Genomic DNA, 27,324 nt, shown 5'->3' with positions numbered 1-27,324 from the left:
TCAGTCATGATGACCTCTCGATCAGGTACAGGACGATATAGATGGGCTGGTAAGATGGTCAGAGCGGTGGCAAATAGAATTTAATCCTGAGAAGCATGAGGTGATGAATTTAGGGAGGACACAAGAGAATATAGAATGAATGGTAGGACCCTAGGAAGTACAGAGGATCAGAGGGACCTTGGTGTACATGTCCATAGACCCCTGAAGGCAGCAGCACAGGTAGATAAAGTGGCTAAGAAGGCATATGGGGTACTTGCCTTTATTAGACGAGGCATAGAATATAAGAGCAGGGAGGTTATGTTGGAGCTGTATAAAACGCTGGTTAGGCCACAGCTGAAGTATTGTGTGCAGTTCTGGTCACCACACTATAGGAGGGATGTGTTTGCACTGGATAGGGTGCAGAGGAGATTCACCACGATGTTGCCTGGACAGGAGTCCTTCAGCTATGAAGAGAGATTGGATCTGTTAGAGTTGTTTTTCTTAGAGCAGGGAAGGCTGAGGGAGGTTCTATTGAAGGGTCATGAGGACTCGAAATATCAACTCTTTTCTTCTCCACCGATGCTGCCAGACCTGCTGAGTTTTTCCAGGTAATTCTGTTTTTGTTCTGGATTTCCAGCATCTGCAGTTTTTTATTTTTAAGGCTGAGGGAGGACCTGGTAGAAGTATACGAAATTATGAGGGGCACAGACAGGGGAGATAGGAAGAAACTTTTCCCCTTAGCGGAGGTGTCAATAACCAGGGGGCATAGATTTAAGGTAAGGGGCAGGAGGTTTAGAGGAGATTTGAGGAAAATGTTTTCCACCCAAAGGGTGGTTGGAATCTGGAACACACTGCCTGAGGGGGTGGTAGAGGTGGGAACCCTCACAACATTTAAGAAGTATTTAGATGAGCACTGAAACATCATAGCACACAGGGCTACGGGCCAAGTGCTGGAAAATGGGATTAGAATAGGTAGGTGCTTGATGGCCAGCATGGACACGATGGGCCAAAGGGCCAGTTTCTGTGCTGTATAACTCTTATGACTCTATGATCATGTTGAAAGATGGAGCAAGCTCGAGGGATGGGAGAGGGGCGCAGTTGTGGTCTATCCTTGCGCCTATTTCTTATATTCTTATTACAACAGCAACTACACTTTGGAAGTACTGCATTGTCTGTAAAGCGCTTTGGAACATCCAACCTTGGAAGACGCTGTACAAGTGCAAGTCTTTTTTCTTCCTATTGCAACCTGTTCAAAAACCATTGTGGCAGTAGAGGTGTAAGTTTAAAATGAGATCAGGAGTATCATGGGAAGCTGGGCACATTTTTTTCTCCCAAAGGCTACACGTGACGTCAGCAACTCTAAAAGACATGGGCCAGGGTTTTACAGCCACTCCCGCCCAGTGGGTTATTAAGGCCTCGCTGAGCTGAATGGAGATTTAAATGGCTCGCCACATCGGCAGCGGGGTCATAAAATCCTGGCCATGGCTACTCCAACATGCAGCTCTCCAGCACCCTCTTTCACTGCAGGCAAAGGACCATGAGCCTGTGAACCCGAGTTAGCTGCATTACTGTACTGTCCGGTGTGCTACTGAAGCACACAGGCCATAAGATCTGAAATTTAACTCTGAATGACATGCTTAATCACAGAATCCTTGAATGATCACAGCACGGACAGAGGCCATTCAGCCCATTAAGTTCCTCCTGGCTCTCTGAAACAGCACCTCAGCTAGTTCCACTCCCTGCCTTATCCCTGTAGCCCTGCAAATTTTTTTTTCAGGTGCTTATCCAATTCCCTTTTGAAAGCCTGGTTGTATTTGCCTCCACCACACGCTCAGGCAGTGCATTTCAGATCCTCTCCATTCACCTCGTAAAATAAAAAACTTCCTCATGTTACCCATTTGTTCTCTTGTTTGTGTTCTCAGGTTCTCGACACTACCATCAATGGGAACAGTTGTTCTCCAACTACCCGGTCCAGACCCCCTATGATTTTGAATACCCCTTTCAAATCTCCTCTCGCTAGTCAGTTTTCCCAACCTGTCCATCAAACTACACTATAGGAAGGATGTGAACACTTGGACAAGAGTGCAGAAGAGCTTTACAGGGATGAGAAACTTCAGTTACGAAGACAGATTGTAGAGGTCGGGACGGTTCTCCTTGGAGAGGCGAAGGCTAAAAGGAGATTTGATAGAGGTGGTCCAAATCATGAGGGGGCTGAATAGAGTAGATAAGGGGGAACTGTTCCCGTTCATAAAAGGATCGAGAATGAGAGGGCACAAATTTAAAGTGGTTTGCAAAAGAAACAAATGTGATGTGAGAAAAACACTTTTTCACACAACGAGTGGTCTAGGATGCACTGCCTGGAAGTGTGGTGGAGACAGGTTCAATCGAAGCATTCAAGAGAGCATTAGACGATTATTTGAATAGAAACAATGTGCAAGGCAGTACTGGGAAAAGGCAGGAGAATGGTACTAAGTCATATTGCTCATTTGGAGAGCTGGTGCAGACAAGTTGGGCTGAATGGCCTCCTTCTAATTCATAACAATTCTGTGAATCTAAAGTCCCTCATCCCCAAAACCATTCTCGTAAATCTTATCTGCACCTTAAACTTGCATTGGAAGCAGTTTATAGAAAGTTCACTAGGTTGATTCCTGGGATGAAGGGGTTGTCTTATGAGGAAAGGTCGAGCAGGTTGGGCCTATACTCATTGGAGTTCAGAAGAATGAGAGGTGATCTTATTAAAGCATATAAGATTCTGAGGGAGCTTGACAGGGTAGATGCTGGGATGATGTTTCTTCTCATGGGGGAATCTAGAACTATGGGGCACAGTTTTAAAAACATGGGGTCTCCCAATTAAGATGGAGATGAGGAGGAATTTTTCTCTGAGGGTGGTTAGTCTTCCACAGAGAGCAGTGGAGGCTGAGTTATTCAATATATTCAAAGCTGAGATAGACAGGTTAATGATCAATAAGGAAGTTAAAGGTTATGGGGGACAGGCAGGAAAGTGGAGTTAAGGCCATAATTAAATCAGCCATGTTCTTATTGCCTGGCGGAGCAGGCTTGATGGGCCAAATGGTGAACTCCTGCTCCTCTTCCTTATGATCAAAGGCTATTGAAGTGGTACAGTAAGCTCAAGGAACAACTAAGATGAGTAGATGAAGAGAAAAGGGGATAGAAATATATGCTGAAAGGCTCAGGTGAGGTAGAGTGAATAGGAGAAGACTCGTCAGGAGTGGAAACACCAGCAGGGCCAAATGACCAGCTCCTGTGCTGTATATTCAATGCAATCCTCTGTAAAAGTGGATAAGAGATAGTGAGAAGGCAGATAGATGGGGTTGAGGATGGTTAAAAAGGGGTTTGATAATTGCCATGGTCACCAATTCTGAGACTATAGCTTTCAATTCCACGTCTTATTAATTGAATTTAAATTCCACCAGCTGCCGTTACCACTACCCTACCTTCTCCTGCCATGAAAAGATTGTTGGGACTGAGAGAAGCCTTTACTTCAGTAGCTTTGGGCAGTAAGAGAGATTGGGACTTTCTTGTTCGCTTTCGAAAAATGTGTTATGAGTTGTTTAGGACACTTGTGGCAAAGGTAAAGCTTTCACAGTGACTCAGCAGAACTGCATCTTATGGTAAACACAAATGAATGGCAGGGACCAGAGATACAATCTGTCTGTGAACAAGTGAGATGAAGACTCATGGTGCTTGTCATTCCTACAATGCTATGAACACTCTGTTCCAGTAATTGGATGTCATGCCCTTGAAATGATCTCTCTTTTTATTTGCACGTGGCATTAGAGTCTGTAAAAATCTAATTAGACTTTAACTACCAAAGCATCATTAATCTGATACATTGTTCTGATAGCAGACAATCTCCTGCTTCCCGACTATATACTGCAGAAATGTTGTATCAATTTTTACTTCTGTTTAAAAGATCTATCATAAAATGGCCAACTAAATTGACTGAGTTGTAATGGAGATTAAAAACATTTTATTCCAAATTAGAATATCAATCAGCTGACAATTAAAAGAAAATGTATTCATTTTCCACGTCAATTTCTTGATCCAAATATTTGCTTTTCTTCCAGCCCTGCTAGGTGTGTTCGATCAGGTTTGATGAAGAGGGGATTGGGAGAAGCTTGTGTGGAAAATGAATGCCAGCATTCACCAGTTGGGCCAGCCTCTGTGCTGTCGGATTCTCTGTGATGTCGTTCGCTGTTCACCTACTGAAGTGAGAGCTTCTCTCAGTCGCAATCAATCTTTTCATGGGGGGAGATGATGGGGTAGTCATAACAGCAGCTGGTGGAACTTAAGTTCAATTAATAAGACCTGGAATATAAAGCCAGTCTCAGTACTGGTGACCATGAGAGCTACCATCAGTTGTCATGAAAATCCGTCTGGTTCTCTAAAGTCCTTTAGGAAAGGAAATCTGCCATCCTTACCTGGTCTGGCCCACATGTGGCTCCAGACCCACAGCAATGTGTCTGACTCTTATCTGCCCTCTGAAAGGGCCTAGCCAGCCACTCAGTTCAAGGGCAGTTAGAGAGGGGCAACAAATGCTGGCCCTGCCAGTGACACCAACATCCTATGAAAGAATATTTTTTTTTTAGAAATTACACGTTTTGTCAGCATACCCCGAGAGATTGCCCCGTTGTAGTTGCAGTCTATGCATCAGTCTATCAATATTCTCTGGAAGCTTCCATCATTCATTACCACTGAAAAAATCTATCCCATCTGCTACTAAATGGCTTCACTGGCCATTTGCTGATGCCCATAGCACTCCATTTAAAAAAAACCTATGTAAAAGGTAGGGCAGCATTGGAGTTTATAATATCTCAGTAGAGGACTGAGAGTACCATCTGGTACAAAAACATCAGGTTCACTAGTCACCAGTGTGTAGATAGCACCTCAGAATTTTTTTTAAAAAATAGTCTAAACTGCAAAGATTGAGGAGGGGGTGAAGGGAATTTCTGCCAGTTTTGCGCCCTGGGCAGAATCAGCCAAAGCAGTGCAAAAGAATTGGAAATGTTAAGTGAATCACTTGTGCCAGTGGTTTTTCTCGATTTTTTTTATGCTGGTTCAAGATTCAGTTTGTCTGAAGCAGCCCCTGCCCACAAACATGACCAGACACCCCAGTCCAAAACTGCAAGATTCTGCCAATTGCCCTCAGGGACACTCTTCAAATTGCACTGATTTTATTAGCACACAGACACGAGTGAAGCTTTAAAAGGTTTCACGTCAAAAAGTATTAAGTTTACTAAAGGGAGAATTTTCTCCCCGTCGGAGGGGGGAGGACTTTGGGCGGGAGCGGGCAGGCGCGTAGCCGATTGCCGCCCACGATCGGCTTTGTGCAGCCATTTTACGTGGGCGGGCCAATTAATGCACAGCCGGAAGTGCTCAGCGCTACCTGTACAGGTGGGAGGGAGGAGGGAGAGTCGGGGCTTGCCGGAGCTGCCTCAGGGAGATTAATTTCATTCTCAAAAATTGAAAGAAAAAAATAAATAAAATTATTCAGACATGTCCCCTCATGTGACATTGTCACATGAGCTGGGGCATGTTTATGAATTTTGTTGAAGAAATTTACTGAATTTGTAAACCCTTCATGAAACCTCATCCCGCCCGTGGATGAGGTTCCATGAAAAATGCGAAGGCCGCCTGGGCTCTTCGCCTGCCCCCCCCACCCCCCCACCACTCCCCCCCCCCACCACCTCTCCCGGCCCCCCCACCAACCTTAAGGTCGGACATGCAGCCCTCACAATTAGATTGTTAACGGCCTTAATAGGCCTTTGACAATTTGGAGGGCGCGCAGCCGACTCCGGTGCGGACTGAAGATTGGAATGACGCATGGTGACGTCGGAATGCACGTCTGACATCACCACGTGTTATTTTATGCATCGGTGAGCAGGGGCCTGCCCTTAATCCGATCAGAAGATTCTGCCCTAAGAAACTGACTACAGTCTACACCAATGAAAGTAGTTAATGGTACTGTTCAGCTTTCGTCAGTCATTTTCAGTGATTAAAATCAAGTTACTCTAGTGAAGGACACGACACCCTTATGAAAAATGATGAAACCATTTTCAGCTGCAGTAATAAAACTGCAGCAGGTTACCACTCTTAAACACAACCAGGCGTACTTCTTAATGGCAAGATGAGAAAGAAACTATTTTGTTCTATTATGTTGTCTGATAGTTCATGGAAGATTTTACGTTTGTGCTTATCCAAATCAGTTTTAGAGGAGGCTTGAAGTCTAACCTAACCACCCTAATTTCACATCCACTTTGAGTGCAATTTCCTGACTACTCAAAGCACAAACTCTACCCTAACAAATCGGTGAATCAAAGGCAAGTGTAAATCAAATGCAAACTGCTGAGTGGTTGTTGGTTAAATGCAGCCTTGACTATGACCTCTCAAAGGTGTACTATGTCTACCATTAAGAGCACATAGTTACCAACTATTGAGAATTGCATCATGAATTCTGAGCTTCACTGTGAATGAAGATACCAACGTGCCTGTTGACACAATTCCTGAAGTGTTTGGGGAGTTCAGGAATTAAGGTAAAATAATTAAGCAATTTCACTTAAGGATTATACTTTTTAAAATTCATTTGTGTCGCTGGCTGGGCCAGCATTTATTGCCCATCCCTAATTGCCCTTGAGAAGGTGAGGGCGAGCCGCCTTCTTGAACCGCTGCAGTCCACGTGGTGTAGGTACACCCACAGTGCTGGTAGGGAGGGAGTTGCAGGATTATCTAACTAAACCCCAGGAACTGCACACTGAAAGATGAATAGCGACATTAAAATTAAACCTGAAAACATCAACAAGTTCCAATGTGACACAACTAGTCAATTTTCCTGTCTGATACTGGAGCCCTTTTACCCCACTTCTCGGTGTACTGATTGTCAACATTGACATGGAGGACACCTTCAGTCTGGGTGCTGCAAAGGTGCTTTAACAAAGTGGGGGGGGGGGAAACATAAATGATCCAGAATTTGGGGGGAAAATAATGGGGGGTTTAACACATAAATTGTGTAAATATCACCCAGGAACTTGTGGCAAAGAAGAGACACAGTGTGAGTTGCGAACTGCCACCAACTTTATGGCCGATGCTTTATGTAGACAATTGTAAGCATTTACTATTCACTTCATTTTGTTGTTCAGTTTATTTTGTTCCCAAATTTGTTTTGCTTAAACCCAATGTCCTCAGATTATTAACAGTTGGGTTTCATTTTAGAACGCAGCAGGTATTTGCCAACAGCTGATTTCAATGTTTCCGGTCAAACGAAACCTCAAAATCAGCATGCACAAAAATGGCCACTTTTAATTCGTTTTTAATTGGAGAAACAGGATAAACGGCAGTAAGGTTGATGGTCCCCTCACTGCGGTATGAAAACTAGAGTATCAGCTGGTGCCCGTACGATAAACTGCTAAAATCTAATCTTTCAACCTTCTATCCATTTCTACTTAAAATTTGAAGGGCATTTCCTCCGAGTCAAGTGGACGAAAGCTCGCTGAAGGTTTCAAAGCTATTGAATAAAGATTTCAAAATCCGAAAAAAAAAATGCCCATGCATCAGAATGAGCCACTTGAACCCATATGTGATGAAAATTCTGTCCATACATTTTTCTTTCTTTCATTTAACAACAGAAACCTCCTCCCACCCTTTGAGGAGGTCTCATCAAAAACGCAAAGCCCGCCTGGCTGATTCGCCCACCTGCCAGCCGTCAGCTTGGACGGGCCACGGAAAATCGGGGACAATTGGAACTTTAGCAACTTTAATTGTCGGCGGGCACTGCTTCCAACACTCGCACACGCCCGCCGACCGAAATACTGCCCGACGTCAACTCGCACGGATTCAAGTCCGAATGGATCGGGCGCGCACCTGCACGCTTACCTAAAAATTCTGCCCAAGGTTTTCCCACTAACATCACAGGGAAAAAATTAGCATCCGTGGAAACAACAGACCCGCTGACACTTAGGATGCAGATATTTTAGAACTAATGAAGAGTCAGCTCCCCAGTTTAGTCCGCAGATGTGGAATACAAGTTTCTCAGACATTTCCTGTTTTTGTGTCGGATTTCATGCATCTTATGAGGGAAACAGCAAGAAAGTGGAACTAATTCGGCAGCTCTTGTAAACAGCCAGTACAGGCACAAAGGGCCGAATGGTCTCCCTTGGTGCCCTATGATTTTACAATTTTATGCTCCTAGAATTCTATTATTTTATGATTCTATCTGCAACTTTTTGCCTTTTGGTTGAAAATGGTTTGGCCAACTTTGAATCATGGGATGCCATATAAGGGAATGGAAGGAGAAGCAGAATCCATTACAAGCGTGTGATTCTCTGCTCCTGATCTTCCACTCTACCCAGCTGGCACAGACTAACATCTGCCCCTGTGACGGTGCCATGGCATAAGTTGTGTGGAAGCACATCACTTGCTCATGATGTTGTCCAAATGAGAAAGACAGGCAGCTCTGCTCCCTCCCATTCAACAGAAGGTTCTCCAAACAGTTTCTGATGGTGCCCATTACAAATATAGCTGATAACAGATGATGAAAAACAGGAGAGGAGGTGAGTGAGATGAGACTTTACAAAGCTGTGGGAGATACTGAATTGAATTTAAAAGGTTAATCTGCTGCACTATCTTGAGTTAAACTTTGAATCAAGGATAAGGCGATGAATTCTCAGTAAACAGCTCACAGTGAAAATTCCTAATTAATATCTGACGCAAACTTTGGAGGCAAAGCACTCTAGAATTATTCAGATGTTGTGTTAGGGAGGGTATGGTACAATTCTATAGAAGGGTGAGTTGGGTGGGCCGAATGGCCTCCCTCAGCTATGCTTTTCTTTGTGCAATAGATATCATTCCATCATTCCATTAAAAGTAAGTCATGCTAGTGCCAGCTTTCTCCCCATGTTGTGCTACCCTGTACAGTCAATCCTCTTAGAGGCGTATATTGGTTACAAATAACACAGCTGCCTGCTCCAACATACTGTGCACTGCAAAATACCACCACGTGGAATGATAGCTAGGAGGGGATTGTGAGGATCTAATGAATGGAGGGGATTGTGAGGATCTAATGAATGGATTCAGATGAAACTGTTAGCCACAAGGAGCTCAAGCTGTTTACATACGTCATCCATCAGATACCAACCATGGGCCCATTCCTCAGCAGTCGTGAGAGGCAGATAATTAATGTTCTGACTCAATTTTGCAATGAAGATTGAAGCCTACTCGATTGGGCAGCTTGTCAATACAATAGAAGTGCAATGTTAATGATCTCCCACTGGATGTCACTGGCAAGTCTCGTGAATTTCACATATTTACGGACAAGCACTACAAACCTCTAGAAGGAGGATTACAACAAAGAAAAGGAGAACTTATATTTTTAGTGCCTTTCACAACCTCAGGGGAATCCCAAAGTACTTTACAAATAGGAAAGTAGTCTCTTTGTGGTGTAGACACAGTTGTGATGCAGGAAACCAATTCGCACACAGCAAGCTCCCACAAATAGTAATGACCAGGCATCCCATCCATTACCGTAAACCATTACTCCCTCCGCCACCACCGCATAGTGGCAGCAGTATATATCATATACAAGATGCACTGTAGCAAGACACCAAGCCTCGCTTCAACAGCACCTTCCAACCTCTACCGCCTAGAAGGACAAGGGCAGCAGATGCATGGGAACCCCACCACCTGCAAGTTCCCCTCCAAGCCACATATCATCTTAACTTGGAACTATATTACCATTCCTTCACTGTTGCTGGGTCAAAAACCTGGAATTCCTTCCTAACCACACTGTGGGTGTACCTGTGCCCACAGACTAACATCTGCCCCTGTGATGGTGCCATGGCATAAATTGTGTGGAAGCACATCACTTGCTCATGATGTTGTCCGAATGAGAAAGACAAGCAGCTCTGCTCCCTCCCATTCGACAAAAGGTTCTCCAAACAGTTTCTGATGGACAGTAGCAGTTCAAGAAGGTGGCTCACCACCACCTTCTCAAGGGCAATTAGGGATAGGCAATAAATACTGACCTAACCAGCAACACCCACATCCCATGAACGAATTAAATAAAGATAATACAGAGTTTTTTTTAGTGATGTTAGCTGAGTGATAAATATTGGCCAGGACACTGGGGAGAACTCCCCTGCTCTTCTTCAAAGTAATGCCAGGGGACCTCTGGCTACAGAGGTCATATGAAAATTTTAAAAAACAGACGGTGAAAAAGGGAAACAGACAATGCACAACCTAATTCTGAAAAATGTGGCAGATCCTTCAGCGTCTGAACAGGTAGGTTTTTCTGGATGAAGACGTCAGATGGTTATTCCTGTTGTTCCATTGAAGCAAACTGGATTGAGAGGGCAGGGGCGAATGTACAAAAAGAAACAGGCAGGAAGAAGCCCAGTTTAGTTTTTTTTGCACTACAAGTGTACTTTTTATTTTATTATTGCTGCAAAAAGACATTTTGTCGAAGCTTTTCGCCTTGTACTCATCAGGACAATTGCAAGAATACCAATGTTTCACACCGCTACTATGGAGAAGCAACACGAGTGGTATTCATCACTAGCAGGTTGCTGCCGCCAAGCCAAAAAGACGTTCTGCCTGTCACACAAATACGTAATACGGTATATGAATTTCAATGCCAGCGTGATGTTAGGTATGTCGGTCATATGTCCCAATGACTGGTGGATCATAGCAAACAGCACGTCCCTTCTGCTGTTTGCAACGGGCAAGGTACAGATCATACCCAACCAGCCCATGCTTGCAAAACTGAAAACACAGTGTCTGTGATTGGACAACATTGCTAAATAACCTTCAGTGTGCTAAAAATTATGAAGACAACCAATTTAAGGTTGTCAGACAGACTCGCAATGCAGTGCATTTGCATGTACTGGGAACTACATATATTAATGCACAGGGCCTTGTCCTTTGCAGACAGAAAGATTGTGCTTGCTCAGCTAAACAAAATAAGTGACAGCTATTCACTAGCTCATTCCTCAGGGCAATACCTTGACCAATCAGAGTCAAGCTGCCTGGTTTAAAATTTCAAACAATGTTTGGCAGTTAATGTTCAGTCACCATTAACAGGCGCATTCTCCGTGGCAACGCCTCAATAAGAGTCCACTTGCCAACAATCAGCAATCTCTTCTCATACAGTATAAAGTTGTTACTTTCCCTGACATTGGTATTCTTGCAATTGTCCTGATGAGTGCAAGACAAAAAGCTTTGACAAAATATCATTTTTCAGCAATACTCAAGTTCTGTACTACCAAACGACTATTTTTATTTTATTCTTTGATGGGATGTGGGCCAAGACCAGCATTTTTTGCCAATCCCCAATTGCCCCTTGATCTGAATGGTTTACTGGGCCATTTCAGAGGGCAGTGAACATTCAACCACATTGCTGTGAGTCTGGAGTCACACGTAGGCCAGACCGGGTAAGGATGGCAGACTTCTTTCCCTAAAGGGCCTTAGTGAACCAGATGGGTTTTTTTCGATAATCCACATAGTTTCATAGTCACCGTTACTGAGGTTAACTTTCAATTTGAGATTATTAATTGAATTTAAATTCCACCAGCTGAACCCTTGTTCTAGAACATTAGTATGGGCCTCTGCATTAGTGATCCGATTACGTTACCATTACATTGTATTGTCTCTCCACTCTAAGAATGCAAGCCTTTTTTTAACAAATTTACAGGTCAACTCATTAAGGTTTTGTAATATCTTTTTCCACAATCATTTGACGAAAAAAAATCACTAATTGATCTTAATCTCATTTTATTCTTGCAGGTGCAATACAGGTGCATTTTAATTGTCTCTTTACATTTTTGAAAACAGAAAGACAATAGTCTTCATTCAAGCCAGTTAATGCTAGAATCAGGATTTCACTTAAAGGTAAGAATATTCAGCAACACATATTGCAAAAGTTTTCCATTTTCAGATAACTCAGACTGGAAAAAGCCTTTGAAGCAATTAGCAGTGCACAAGCCCCCAATCCACAGCAGCAGTCAGGCAAAATGAGACAAAGACTGGGAATTCTTAAATCGAAAAATGTCGACTGAATAGTGTCGACTAAGTGGAACTGCCCCTACATTTGCAGGAATTGGATAAATCCACTGGAGTTAAACCAGTACGTGAAGGAAGATGTCACAGTTCGAGAAAATACTTCTCCATCACGTGGACCAGTTAGCCAAATCAATGTACGCACAAGAATCCCCACAGAAACTCTTCTGCCCTCGCCCCTTCCCTTTGCACCCAAATTGGCACAATACGCCAAAAATGCAAGTTGCCCATTTATTACGGGCCAGATTTTGAAAGAGAACAAACGGTGAGCACCGTTATTAATGTACAAATCAGCCAGCAGCCTGCGGGAAGGGTGTGAAGACAGGCAACTTGTGGAACAGGCTGGAGTTTCTTTCCCTCAAGCAAAGAGAAGGCTGGGGCGTGAGGTTTTTAAAATTCTGAGAAAGATCTGGCAGGATGTGCATAAAGAAGATCTTCCCCACGTGCAGGCAAGAACGTTACATTCTGCGGGCAGGCAGGCACACTCTTGACCCAATCGGGTGTCAAATCGCGCCTGATGACGTCGGGCGAGCGTCCTGATGTCATCGTGCACTCGCGCGATATTTCTCTCGGCAGGCACGGGCGGCACAGTCGAAAGCGTGCCCACCCACAACTAAGCAGACAATTAAGTCCGTTAGCGGCGCAACTGAACACGATTTTTCGTGGACTGTCCAACCTTATGGTTGGCGGACGGGCCCAATCGGCCGGGCAGCTTTTACATCCGAGGGGCGGGGGATGGAATCTCCGTTAGGAAATAAAACAGAAATAAATATCTGGCGACAGCATTTTTACGATGGTGCTTGCATGAACATTTTCTTGCAGCTTTTCTGTGCTTAATTTTATCATTTGCAGGTCTGCAGCTCCCTCAGGCAGCTGTCTGCCTTCAGGGAGCTCTCTTGTAGCGCTCACCCACGCCCGCAGGGACATCGTCGCCTGCCCTCTTTCCCCCTGTCAGTGCTGAGCTCTTCGGCGCGCTTTTCTGGCTGGCTGGCTGTTAATTGGTCAGCCGGTGTGAAATCGCAGTCAATGAGGCGGCGGGGGGGGGGGGGGGGGGGGGGGGGGGGGGGGGGTTGATTGTGGTCGAGGACCACTCCCAGGCCCACCAAATGCGTGTGCCCGACGAGGGAAAAGTTCAAGCCCTGATTTAGGATTATAAATAAAAGATAGTCACTAATATATCCAAGCGGGAATTCAGGTGAAACACCTGGAGAGTGGTGGGAATGTAGAACTCGCTACCACAAGGACTTATTTTTAAATTCTTTCATGGGTTGTGGGCATCGCTGGCAAGGCCAGAATTTATTGCACCTCCCTAATTGCCCTTCAACTGAGTTGCTTGCTAGACCATTTCAGAGGGCAGTTAAGAGACAACCACATTGCTGTGGATCTGGAGTCACATGTAGGCCAGACCAGGTAAGGATGGCAGGTTTCCTTCCCTAAAGGGCAATAGTGAACCAGATGGGTTTTTGAAACAATGATAGCTCCACATTGCTGAGATTAGCTTTCAATTCTAGAATCTATTAATTGAATTTAATTCCACCAGCTGCCATGGAGGGATTTGAACCCATGTTCCCAGAACATTAATAATAAAAATAGAAAGTGCTGGAAAAACTCAGCAGGTCTGGCAGCATCTTTGAGAGAGAAGAAAGATAATGTTTTGAGGTGATGGGGTTCTCATCTTTCTGCTGCCCTTGTCTTTCTAGGTGATAGCAGTTGTGGATTTGGAAGGTGCTGTCGAAGGAGCCTTGGTAAGTCGCTGCAGTGCATCTTGTATATGGTATACACTGCTGCCAATGTACTTTGGTGGTGGAGGGAGTGAATATTTAAGGTGGTTGATGGGTGCCGATCAAGCGGACTGCTTTTTCCTGGATGGTGTTCAGCTTTTTAAGTATTGTTGGAGATGCACTCATCCAGGTAATTGGAGAGTATTCCATCACACTCCTGACTTGTGCCTTGTAGTTGGTGGACAGGCTTTGGGGAGCCAGGAGGCGAGTTACTCTTTGCAGAATTCCCAGCCTCTCACCTGCTAGTGTTGCCACAGTATTTAGACGGCTGGTCCAGTTCGGTTTCTGGTCTGCCCTCCACCCTGCCCTCCATAGCATCCTATTTCATTCAATCCAAAAATGGTAGCCACAACCACTCCAGTTTATGAGGTACAAGAGGAAGCAAAAAATGAAACAACTTGCATTTATATAATACCTTTTGTGAGCTTGGGACATCCCATAGCACTTTACAGCCAGTTAAGTATCTTGGAAGTAAAGTCACTATTGTAGTATAGGAATTGCAACAGACAATTGGGCACAGCATGTCCCACAAATGGCAATGAGATAATGATTGTGATGTTTTGCAAAGTATTTGCAGCTCAAAACGAGCCATTCAGCTCAATAGGTCCACACTGCTGTTTACGCTCTACACAAACCTCCTTCCCCCCTTCTTCATTCAACCACATCAATGCACCTTCTATTCTTAACTCCCTCATTTGTCTAGCTTTCCATTAAATTCACCAATGTGATTCACTTTAACTGTTCCCTATGGTGGTGAGTTCCACATTCTAATGGCTCGCTGGGTAAAGGTGTTTCTCCTGAATTCCCTATTGGATCGTCTTTTTTTTTTAGAAAGAGCGGGGAGAATTTTCTCCCCATCGGGCGGGTTGTGCTGGAGGTGGACACAGGCAGGCACGTAGCAAAGCAGCACCCCCAGTCGCCCGGGCACCGCCATTTTAAGTGGGTGGGCCAATTAAGGCCCACCCAGCGTGACGTGTGCCTGGAAGCGCTGTGCGCTCCCTGTGCAGGCGGGGGGGCGGGGGGTTGCCTGAGTCAGGAGTGCACTCTTTCGCGCATAAGAGCGCAGAAATCTCCCTGAGGCACCAGATTAGTTTTAGGCTTGAACAGTTTAATAAAGTGTTGAAAAAATTTTTATAACATGTCCCCTCATGTGAAACTGTCACACGAGCTGGGACATGTACATTAATTTAAATAAAAATTTTTCTGAAAATTTAAAATCATTCATGGAACCTGATCCCGCCCGTGGATGAGGTTGCATGAGAAATGCAAAGGCCGCCTGGGCTCTTTGCCTGCCCCCCAACATTAAGGTTGGATGGGCAGCTCAGCTGATTGGCTTAATTGCTTTTTAACAGGCCATAATAGGCCTTTGACAGTTCGGCAGGCGCGCAGCCGACTCGGCTGCACACCCACCTAACTGAAAATTAAATGATGCGCGGTGATGTCAGGTCATTTTACACCTCAGTGAGTAGGCCCCGCCCCCACTCACCAAGCCGAAGATTATGCCCAGGGTAAAACAAAAACAGAATTACCTGGAAAAACTCAGCAGGTCTGGCAGCATCGGCGGAGAAGAAAAGAGTTGACGTTTCGAGTCCTCATGACCCTTCGACAGAACTTGAGTTCGAGTCCAGGAAAGAGCTGAAATATAAGCTGGTTTAAGGTGTGTGTGTGGGGGGCGGAGAGATAGAGAGACAGAGAGGTGGAGGGGGTTGGTGTGGTTGTAGGGACAAACAAGCAGTGATAGAAGCAGATCATCAAAAGATGTCAACGACAATAGTACAATAGAACACATAGGTGTTAAAGTTAAAGTTGGTGATATTATCTAAACGAATGTGCTAATTAAGAATGGATGGTAGGGCACTCAAGATATAGCTCTAGTGGGTTTTTTTTTAATAATGGAAAAGGAAAATCTTTATAATTTATTGAGAAAAAAAAAGAGAAGGGGGAAACAGAAAGGGGGTGGGGATGGGGGAGGGAGCTCACGACCTAAAGTTGTTGAATTCAATATTCAGTCCGGAAGGCTGTAAAGTCCCTAGTCGGAAGATGAGGTGTTGTTCCTCCAGTTTGCGTTGGGCTTCACTGGAACAATGCAGCAAGCCAAGGACAGACATGTGGGCAAGAGAGCAGGGTGGAGTGTTAAAATGGCAAGCGACAGGGAGGTTTGGGTCATTCTTGCGGACAGACCGCAGGTGTTCTGCAAAGCGGTCGCCCAGCTTACGTTTGGTCTCTCCAATGTAGAGGAGACCACATTGGGAGCAACGAATGCAGTAGACTAAGTTGGGGGAAATGCAAGTGAAATGCTGCTTCACTTGAAAGGAGTGTTTGGGTCCTTGGACGGTGAGGAGAGAGGAAGTGAAGGGGCAGGTGTTGCATCTTTTGCGTGGGCATGGGGTTGTGCCATAGGAGGGGGTTGAGGAGTAGGGGGTGATGGAGGAGTGGACCAGGGTGTCCCGGAGGGAGCGATCCCTACGGAATGCCGATAAGGGGGGTGAAGGGAAGATGTGTTTGGTGGTGGCATCATGCTGGAGTTGGCGGAAATGGCGGAGGATGATCCTTTGAATGCGGAGGCTGGTGGGGTGATAAGTGAGGACAAGGGGGACCCTATCATGTTTCTGGGAGGGAGGAGAAGGCGTGAGGGCGGATGCGCCGGAGATGGGCCGGACACGGTTGAGGGCCCTGTCAACGACCGTGGGTGGAAAACCTCGGTTAAGGAAGAAGGAGGACATGTCAGAGGAACTGTTTTTGAATGTAGCATCATCAGGGTGTTGGTTGGCCAAGACATCAGGGAAGTTTTCCTGGCTCTTCTCTGAAATAGCACCATGGAATCTTTCATACTCACCTGAGAGAGGAAAGAGGAAAACCTTGGTTTAACGTCTCATCCAAAAGATGGAAGCACCGACAGTTTGTCACTCCCTCAGTACTACACCAGAACGTCAGCTTAGTTTACATGCTCATGTCTCTGGAGTGCAACATGATCTCATGAGACCTAACTCAAAGATGAGGGCGCTACTCAGTGAACCAAGGCTAAGCATAAGTGAAAAGGAGAAAGTGATGGATCAGAAGTCTGCTACCCAAAATCATCCTCATCCTAAATAATTCCTGATAAAAAGGAATCTCCTCTTTGTCATAGTCAGACAGTCAGCTCTGCACTCTAAATCTCAGTGATTCAAAGGTGTATAAAACTAATGATAAAAATTCCTTTTTCTGTCTTATTTCTTTGGTGAATAATTGATCCTTCTTCCACAGTCAGTATCCACAAACTGCAGAATTTCCATTCTCAAAGCAATATATCATTGAAGGATAGAGCAGAGTCTAGAATGACCCTGTCAAGTTTTGCACATACTGACAGCAATGTCGATATAACAGTGATTTGTACTGTCTAAGAGTTATTCCTTCTAGTAGCCTTATTGATATCTTCTATAGGCACCAGTTTCATATCACCCTATATAGTGATTGTGATTGCTGAAAGAGCTTTCTAAATTATATACAATAAAAAAAAAATCACAGTCCTTTTTTGTTTCAGTGTTGCACATGTTATAAAGCCGCTCTGCTTCAGACAATGGTTAACCTAATCTTTTTGTCCTCGTGGGGTAGGGGAAATAGCTGGCTAGCTTTTCTGATACACTGTATTTTATCCCATAGGAGCATGAGGGACTATGTACATCAGCAAAGTGAAGTCTATGTTCCATTTCTTATTCATAAGGGGCAGGAAAGAAAGATGGGATAGTGATTCCCAATAAATGGAACTCATAAATCACTTTAGGCAAGAATTTAGCATTAAGACCAAGCAATACACTTGGCCAATACCAAATAAGATACAGGTAACAGCGTATAAAATTCATTGACTCTACAACTTACAGCTTAAGGCAACAAATGATTGTTTCTCATGACACACAAGTAATTGCAAGTAAAGAAAGACCTTATCACATCTCTCTGGAATGATTCTTGAGTATTTCACAGTGAATGAATTACTTTGGAGTGCAGCATCCATTTTATGCACAGCAGGATCCCACAAACACCAGTGAGATGAGTGACTAGTTAATCCGTTTTGGGTGGCACTAGCTGAAGGAAACCTCTCAATCAGGATGCTGGGCGAACCCACAGTTTTTTGGTCAAAGAGCTGTTCATCTGAAGCACCACAGTAGGCAGATGGACCATTTGGCCAGTGTAGCACTGCTTCAGCACTGAAATATTATGTGCTTAAAAAACTCAGCTCCGGGGTAGCAACTATGGCTTTACAAAGGATTTCATCCCGTCTCTGTAAGCCACAGCGTTTCTGGACTAAGTATAATGCAAACATTGCTGTGATGCAAACATAAACTGTGATGGAATATCCCTTCAGATCGATTCTGAATTTTTGTTGGTAAACTGCTGGTTCAGCTTTCAATTATCAGTAATGAAGTAAGATCCTTGGCACACTTAGTCACAGGAGTGTCCATCCAGAGTGGGGTTGCTGGGGAGTGCATTCACTGCAGGACTTCTTTCAAATCTTTGCTGCGGGTTTCCTACCCAGATTGATGTGCAGGAAAGTCCACGGCACAGGGAAGCAACTGAGGATCAGATGGGAGGCAGTAAGAGTTCACAGCTGGGGAAGGGGGTGGACTCTTAGTCAAGGAGGGAGACTTGGTGGCGAAGGGTCAGAAATTATGGAGGTTAAGAGTTAGGGATTATGGATGGTGGGTGCGGTGAGGGGGATCATGATGGAGGCATTGGAGTGTGGAGGTGGTAGGAGATTGGTTGATCGTGCCAGCTGGAAGCAGGTGGGCTTGTTGGTCTGAAGGGGGAAAAGACCCTGCTCCTCTAAGCCCAGTGCTGTAAAGACACTTACCACCCATCTTTCTGTCCTGCCCCTTATGAATAAGAAATGGAACATAGACTTCACTTTACTGATGTACATAGTCCTTCATGCTCATATGGGATAAAGTACAGTTTATTAGAACAGCTAGCCAGCTATTTCCCCTATGCTATCAGGACAAAAGGATTAGGTGACCCTTTGTCTAAAGCAAAGAGTGGCTTTATAATGCATGCAATGCTAAAACAAAAGAGGGTGATTTTTTTAAAAATATACTTTAGAAAACCCTTTCAGCAATTATAGTCACTACATAGGATGATATGAAACTGGTGCCTATGGAAGGTATCAATAAGACTACCAGAAGCATCCGGCCCTTCTTACCTCCTTTTACCTGTTGGGTTTCCTGCGGTCAAAGAAACCCAGGTGAAATGGATTAAAAATAAAAAAGCCGGTAAAAATTAAGGCATACTGCCTTCTTAAAAGCTGTTATCAGCCTGCCTGACTCCTGAGTGTGGATTAGACACGTGCAGCCTTGTTCCATCTATTAAGAATGGGAGTGGGCGGGTTTGAGGCAGATTTGAACGTTTTAGAATTTTTACTTCTCATCCCATCCAAACCCACCCATTCTTAGGGGTTAAGATGACCCCCACTGACTTGCTTTTTTCACTGTCCAGTTGCTGACTGACCTTCTGTGCTTTTACTGTTTTGGTGTCAGATTTCCAGAATCTTTTGCTTCAAACTCTCCTCAATCTGGTTTCATTGTTCTTCACCATTATCCCTGCCTATTTTGATCCTATTTTGATCTAATCCCTATCCTGGTAAAAGAACTGACTGCAAAGGTATCCTGCTTATAACTTCTTTCCTGTTTCTGTTCATGGCTAACCTCTGATTTCAAGCCAATTCTTTGTCCAACACCATACCTTCTATTCCTGTTGATCACCAATATGGAGCTTTAGATTTTCTGAAGTCTTGAAGACTAAGTGTATAATGCCACCCAACGAAAGGTTGGTCTTTCTCATTGCGATATTAATAGACAAAGAAAGTTTGCGTTGATGTTACTGTTCCTTGATGGGAAGAACCTCATATAGATTAAATAGGGGAAAAAAGGAAGCGGTATGCATTTCTATAGCCCCTTTCACAACCTCAGGACACCTCAAACTGCCTTACAGTCAATGAAGTACTGTTGAAATACTGTTATAATGTCAGAAACCCAACAGGAATTCATTCCCAGAGACAGGATCAGATAAAGCAGTTTTACTGTCTAGGTTCCTTGGTTATTGCTTCTGAAATAATTCCCTCATCCTGCACCGCCTCCACAATCCACCATCCCACCACTTGAACTTGTATGACGGCACCTTTCACCATTTGCTCCTTCCCCAACCTCCTTCTGAGCGAGTTAACGAAATGAAGTGCAAATATTTCGAGGATTTTCCACAGCTGACACACGTCTAGAGGGAAGTGAATTGAAACTATGAACAACTGTCACATACTGAAGGTGAGTGTCGTCAGAGAGAAAGATCACTCTTCTACATCTGTCGAGTCTTTATCTGGGTCTCAAAGGTGAAAGGCCCTTGCCCAGAACAGATGCTGAACAGAAGCCAACAACTTCACCTTGGTCAAAGAGGAACAAATACACCAAATTATTTAAATAGAGTACATTTACTCAAAAAAGTGTGCCGTGGTGCATTAAGTCCTTTTACAACAAAACAAACCTGGCCAATATTTATCTCTCAACTATCATCACTTATTTATCTCAATGTACACAATGTACAATATATACAAACCACTGTGTCTCTGACCAATGGTGGAGGAGGTGATGGCATAGTGGTATTGTCACTCAACTAGTATTCCAGAGATCCGGGTTAATGCTCTGGGGACCCGGGTTTCAATCTCACCACAGCAGATTGTGAAATTTGAACTCAATACAAAATCTGGAATTAAAAGTCTGACGAAGACCATGAAATGAGGGCAATTAGGAATGGGTAATAAATGCTGGCCTAACCAGTGATGCCCACATCCCATGAACGCATAAAAAAAAAATGGCCGTGCAAGATGGTTGCCAACACCAATGATATAATTTGCAGGAAACATTCACAGCCTCTCTCCCTTTATAGTTCAGTTTTGTTTGTATTCATTCCATCTGGCATTTCGTTCATCTGACATTTCCCCACAGTTTCCAGCGATTGGAATGGGGAGGTTTCTGATCCACCCTCCGGGTGGCTCCAGGGTTTTCTCCTGGTGACAGGCCAGGGTTAAGGAGAAGAGGTTCCAGAGCAGGAGATTCAGAAACTGCGGGGAGGCTGCACACGACTGTCTGCCCACCGCAGGTCTCAGAAACTGGGCGAACGGCTTCAGGGTCCGAATAAGATCCAACCAGAAGAAGCTGCAAACATGGAATGTGGAGGTTGTAACCCGGGATTGCGGCCATCACCGGGTGGATCAAAGGCTTCCCCTACCTTCACCGTACCAACTCAGAAAAGGTGAGGCTTATTCTAATCACTGTCTTTAACAACTGTTTAATGAGCATCTCTGTTCTTGGCCACTGCCTACTCCGTCGCTTGCAATGATGTCGTGGAGCAAAACAGTACAACTGCGCATGCATGGCGTACACAAATTGTCTGCCACATTTCCCCACCTTACAACTATGAACAACTGTCACATACTGAAGGTGAGTGTCGTCAGAGAGAAAGATCACCCTTCACAATGATCGTACTTCAAAAGTACGTATTTAGCTGTAAGTGCCCTGAGGTGGTGAAAGGCACTATATAAATGCAAGCTCTTTTATTTTTTCTTGCTAGAGTCTAGCCCTTACTCTAAGCACTGCTAGTTTCCCTGAACTTTATTCAGTCCTGCTTTTCTAACAGTGACATTGTTGCCTTTCAGAATGAATGCAAAATGGGCACAGGTTGAGGCATAAACTTTATTTCCAGGGGAGGATACTTGCAATGACTGCAATCTGAGATCCCCTCTTCCCATCCTCCCCTGAAGAGCTTGTTGAAAGTCCCATGGAATTACGTGTCCAGCCTTCCATGATCAATTGAATATTTTAGTTAAGATAAAATGAAAAACACTGGAATAGAAAAAAAATGCCAGAAAGACGCAGCGGGGATCCGCTGATGGGTGCCCAAATGAAACGTTAACCTGTCTTTCCATTTCTCGGCTGCTGTCAATCCTCTCATGCATTTCCAATCTTTCAATTAACCATCCCTGCGCCTTCGCCAGCCCAAGAGAGGGAAAAGCTACTGTAAATTTTAAGCAAGATAAGATTTTGCTCAAAGCTGCCTCCAGCTGCATGCTGTTTATCGCCTGGACACCTTCACTAGCCAAGGACTTTACAGCAAAATCATTAGTCAACGTGTTAGGGTTTATATTACTGAAGCACAAGCAAGAGAGTGAAGCTTGCACTATACAGGGGGTGGCACTTACTTTGAAACTCAACCATACAACGATTAAATGTCAGGAAAGTCAAACAGTGAGACTAATCTCAGCAGATTAATATACATTCGTAAAGATTTAATGATAATCCTTAAAAGTCTGTATTAAGCACTGTCAGTAGACTCTACCTGATGGGTACATCACCTTACACAACCTCACAAAAAGATCCACAGCCATGCATTCAACTGAAATTTTAGCATGGCATAAAAAAAGATTTTTAAAAAATAACAGAGCAATGTTATCGATGTTAGTGGACTAACACCTAAAGTATCAGCTGTGGCTCAGTGAGCAGCACTCTTGCCTCTGAATCAGAAGGTTGTGGGTTCCATCCCCACTTCAGAGGCCTGAACACAAATTTTGGCTTTTACTTCAGTGCAGTATTGAGGCAGTGCCACACTGTCAGGGGTGCTGCAAATGCATCCTGCTCTGACAGGAGCTCGGCCAATATTCATCCTTCAGCCAAGATCACTAGAAAACAAATGATCTGGTTGTTGTTGCCGTTTGTGTTTACGTTTAGGCTGCTGTGTTTCCTACATTAAAACAGTGACTGCATTGAAAAAAAGATAATTGTCTGTCAAGGATTTTGGGGTGCTCTGAAGTTGTGAAAGGTGCTATTGAAATACATGCCTTTTTTTTCTTTTAGGACCTTTACCGTCCATTAATTTAACAATGGGATAAAAGTATTTATTTTTAAAAAACTGAAAAGGCTGTATCTGTTGTTGAAGTGTCCATTGACTAATATGGTCAATAATAACCTCTACATTTTTTGTGTAAAACTGAAGTCAAATCCACAGAAATCAACAATTTTTAAAAAAATTAATTGTGACAGCCATATTCATGCACAATATAAATTCCACAAGCAGTCAAACAGCTGGAGGTCAAGCTGTATGTTTACTGGATAGCATCTTAGATGAAATCTATGAAAGTTGCAACTTACAGTGAATGCATTTAAACCTCCAATGCTCCCTTCGCAAAATGAAACTGTATTTGTGAAATAAAACTGGGAAGCAGTCGCAACAGATCACAATCTGCCTGCTAAATTATACACACTATACATTAAGCAAACAGCTACTGTCTTGCGTGCCGGTTGGGGATGTCAAGTTCAATTTACATTGATGCACTCTTACTGCAAGTGAAATCTTATTAGGTGCACTTACAAGTAAGGAAGTGTCTCCTTCGCTAAAAGGATCGAAGAGAATTTATTATTTTAGTGCGGTACATCTAAATAATAAAAACCATTTTAATCCTCGGCGGCTGTTTGGCTGAATCTTCCGTGCATTGAATCTCAACTTGAGTCTTATCCTTCAGCACAACGATTAGAGCAGGACTTGGGTGAAATAATGACATGTTTCATACACAGCACAAAGTGGCACTGCAAGATTCAGCTCCAGGCTCAATCCTGGTCAGTAGCCAGTAATTGCCCATTTAAATAACTATGTTGTTATTGTCCATCCTGAGATTCCATGAGAAATGGTTCCTTGGGTGATTTGATACATTTGAGCAGTTTGAAAGGCCACTTCAGAGGGCACTTAAGAGTCAACTGCAATGCTGTGTATTTGGAGTCACGTACAGGCCAGATCAGGTAAGGACAGTAAGTTTCCTTCCTTAAAAGGACATTAATGAAACAGTTGGATTTTTACAATTACAACAGCCTGACAGTTCTTCTTTCATTTATCCATTCATCACTGGGTAAGCCAACCTTTATTGCCAATCCCTAATTGGCCTTGAGGTGGTGGTGAGCCACCTTCTTGAACAGCTACAGTCCACAACGCTGTTAGGGAGAGAGTTCCAAGATTTTGACCCAGTGACAGTGAAGGAACGGCAATATAGTTCCAAGTTGGGATGAATGTAACTTGGCAGAGAACTTGGAGGTGATAATGTTCCCACTGACCTGCTGCCCTAGGTGGTAGAGGTCAGAGCTATGGAAAGTGCTAAGGAGTCTTGGAGATAGTCATTTGGCAATACAGAACTTGAGTATTGCTGAACAAAGAGACACGTCTAAACTTTTCATCTTGCACTCATCAGGATACTCGCAAGAATAACATGCCTCTTTTTTCAGCAATACTCGAGCCTTGGAGGGTTGCTATAGTCTATCTTGTATATGGTACACACTGGAGCAACATTGAGCTGATGGTGCAGGGAGTGTATGTTTAAGGTGGTGAATGGGTGCCAAACACAAGGACTGTTTTGTTCGGATGGTAATGAGTTTCTTGAATGTTAGCGGAGTTGTGCTCATCCAAGTAAGTGGAGATATTGTCATGACAATGGGAAATTGTAACCGAGCTATAGCTACCTATAACTTCACCAGCTAACCAAACGCATGACGGACTGTTTAAAAAGGACCCCTTTTTTAAAGACAAAGGACACTGACTAAAGATGGCTGCCATGAGTCACCTGATGTCTGGAATTATAAGTTGACCATTTCTGGAAAGTTACGAAATGGATTGCACTGCAGATATGCCCTGACACATTGCTCATGGAATTTCACACTTGGAGGTGTCAAGGTCCATTTCAAAAAGGAACTATTGAAAGGAATGGGGCATTTCATTTGTATCTTTATAAGCTCACCTCTCCAGTGGAGACCAAGAGTCTACCAAGATAATAGCTACTTGGAACAGGGTCATCATAATAGATCACGACTCCTTCAGAAGCTAATGAGCCATAGAAGGAAAGCCAGATTGAGACACCAGATAAACAAGTCCTTTATGAAATCATTGTGGAAGAAGGTGGTTATATGACTCAAGAAACCATTTTGAAATCTCTTGATGTACAGCTGAAAAAACTCACAAGAGACGAGTCTTCAGAAGCTGCTAATGGAGCAGTAAGGAATCTGTCTCTCCTCTCGCTCTTAAGTTAAGGCCCTATTTCTATAGTCTAAAATTCCAGCACAACAGATAGTGAATGTCCATGAGGAAGAACCTCAGGAGAAACTCACTGGTTTTTGGAAGACGGATTAAAAAAAGGGAAATTGTCTCCAGCAAATGCTGTTGCATGGACTTCAATTCAACTCCGGGATTTTAAAGGAACCAGCTAACTTAAACAATCGCAACATTCAACAATCTTTATCCTAAGGACAAGCAAAGGACTTAACTGTATGTTCTTTTAATTTTTTATTTAGACTCTAACTTTCCTTACTTTTGATGCTTGTGTGTGTGTAACATTGCATCTTTTAAAAAATATTTCCCCCTCGGGTTTAGTAGCTAACAGTTCTTTCTTCAACTCAAGGAAACCTCGTGATTGGCTCCTTATTGTTCACTGCCTAGATAGTAAAAGATACATTGGGGTTTGGAAAAGGGCATCCACGGGGAAAAGAAATGTGAAAACCTTTGTTGTGGCCAATAGAGGAGGCTGAATCGAGGGGAGCCAGTTCACACCTCCTCATCTGGCCGTAACAAAATTCTGTCACACTCCTGCCTTGTCAATGGTGGAAAGGCTTTGGAGCAAGCCACAGAATATCCAACCTCTGCTCTGCTCTCGAAGCCACATTATCTTTGAAGCTGGTCCAGTTCATTTTCGGGTCAATGTGACACTCAGGATGTTGATAGTGGACTATATGACCATGGTAAGGTTAAGGAGAACTTTATGGTCATTTTTACTGATACCAGCCTTTTTTTAATTCCCAGATTTTTTTAAACTGACTTCAAAATCTTCATGTTCTGATGAAAGGTCATTGTCCTGAAACATTAGCTCTCCAGAGATGCTGCCTGACCTACTGAGTATTTCCAGCATTTTCTATATTTTTTTCGAAATTTCAAACTGCAATGGTGGGAGTTGAACCCACAATGACTGAATTTCTAATCTCGGCCTGTGCATTAATGGTCTAGTAACATAAGCACTAAGCACTAATCCACTGGCCCATTCAATCCCCATAGGACATTATCTATTCAATCTTAGATGTCAGGGGCTAATTACTAGTTTGTGACCTAACTGAGGAATTTGGACAACATCAGAAATTCACAAGGAAGGTTTCTAATACATTTGAACCTCAAAACGTAGACAAATGTATCTTGGAATTTGAATTCTTGTTCTATATCTGGAAGAGCTTTGAGCAAAGAAAATTGTAGATAGCTTTCACATCACAGTTTTTAAAAGCATCATTGCCTTTCCAGTCTCTGGCTCCAACTCTCCCTCTGTTTTTATGAGTGAGGAGCAAATATGATTTCTAACGCTTGTTATTTCCACAACCAGAGTCATGCTTAGGGTTGCCAACCCTCCAGAATTGGCCTGGAGTATCCTGGAATTTTTTAAAAATCCTCAAAACTCTGCTATAAGAAACTCCGTTAAAATAAAAATCAACGGAGCACTAAGGTAAAATTGTGTGTTTAATTTTTGTTGAACATTTCTGTTTATTAGTTGTAAAAATACTGCATCTGGGCAAAAAGGCTGTTTTACTGACAGGCAAAATTCACCCCACGAAGAGTCATTTCCGCTTTTTAATTGGATGGGGGCAAGCGAGGCACTGCAAGGATGGACATGTTCAGTGACCAATGAGGAGAGCATGGGGGAAGGGCATGTCAATTCAATCCCAAGCCAGTTGGTGAAGTATGAAACTAGACATGAATACTTTCTTGATAATAGGTTTATTTACAGAATGCAGCATTACATATGACTGCTTCCTACCTATTACCCCTGTGTCCCAGTGGTCTCTCTTTATATGTGCTCCAGGTACTTAATTAAACAAAAGCCTTCACCTGAGTATCTTAACAATGTTAAAAGCAAAAAACTGCGGATGCTGGAAATCCAAAACAAAAACAAAAATAAAAATACCTGGAAAAACTCAGCAGGTCTGACAGCATCTGCGGAGAGGAATACAGTTAATATTTCGAGTCTGTACGACTCTTCAACAGAAATGAACAGAACAGAAGCACATTCTGTTGAAGAGTCATACGGACTTGATATGTTAACTGTATTCCTCTCCGCAGACGCTGTCAGACCTGCTGAGATTTTCCAGGTATTTTTATTTTTGTTTTTATCTTAACAATGCAATTAACATACCATGAATGGGGCAGATGGAGGCAGAAGGTCATGTGATGAAAACTCCAGTGATACATTCAGCCAGGGCTAAGAACCCTACTTGCGCTAATTGCACATTGAGTGTCAGTCTTTTCCTAAGATGCCAGGTAACTGAACTCTCTCTCTCTCTCTCTGCAACTCGTGGTAGGGTTTCCAGCCTAGGGCTGTGATTGATCAGGTCCTTCAGGAGATTTTGGGCGTTGTGCTAAATACGCAATATGGTGCTGCAAATGAGACTGAGCAGGAACAACTTTAATTTAT

The 27,324-nt window shown here is 43.5% G+C and overlaps 1 protein-coding gene across 8 annotated transcripts in view; it reads right to left on the bottom strand.

The window, feature by feature from the left end:
- adck1 (aarF domain containing kinase 1) overlaps nt 1-27,324 on the bottom strand; it is a 514,542-nt gene that overhangs the window by 165,255 nt on the left and 321,963 nt on the right. The window lies entirely within an intron of this gene.

Source organism: Carcharodon carcharias, chromosome 20, assembly GCF_017639515.1.
Source record: "Carcharodon carcharias isolate sCarCar2 chromosome 20, sCarCar2.pri, whole genome shotgun sequence".
NCBI lineage: Eukaryota > Metazoa > Chordata > Chondrichthyes > Lamniformes > Lamnidae > Carcharodon > Carcharodon carcharias.
Note: the sequence above shows the minus strand (reverse complement) of the source record. Positions and strands in the feature narration are given on the sequence as shown.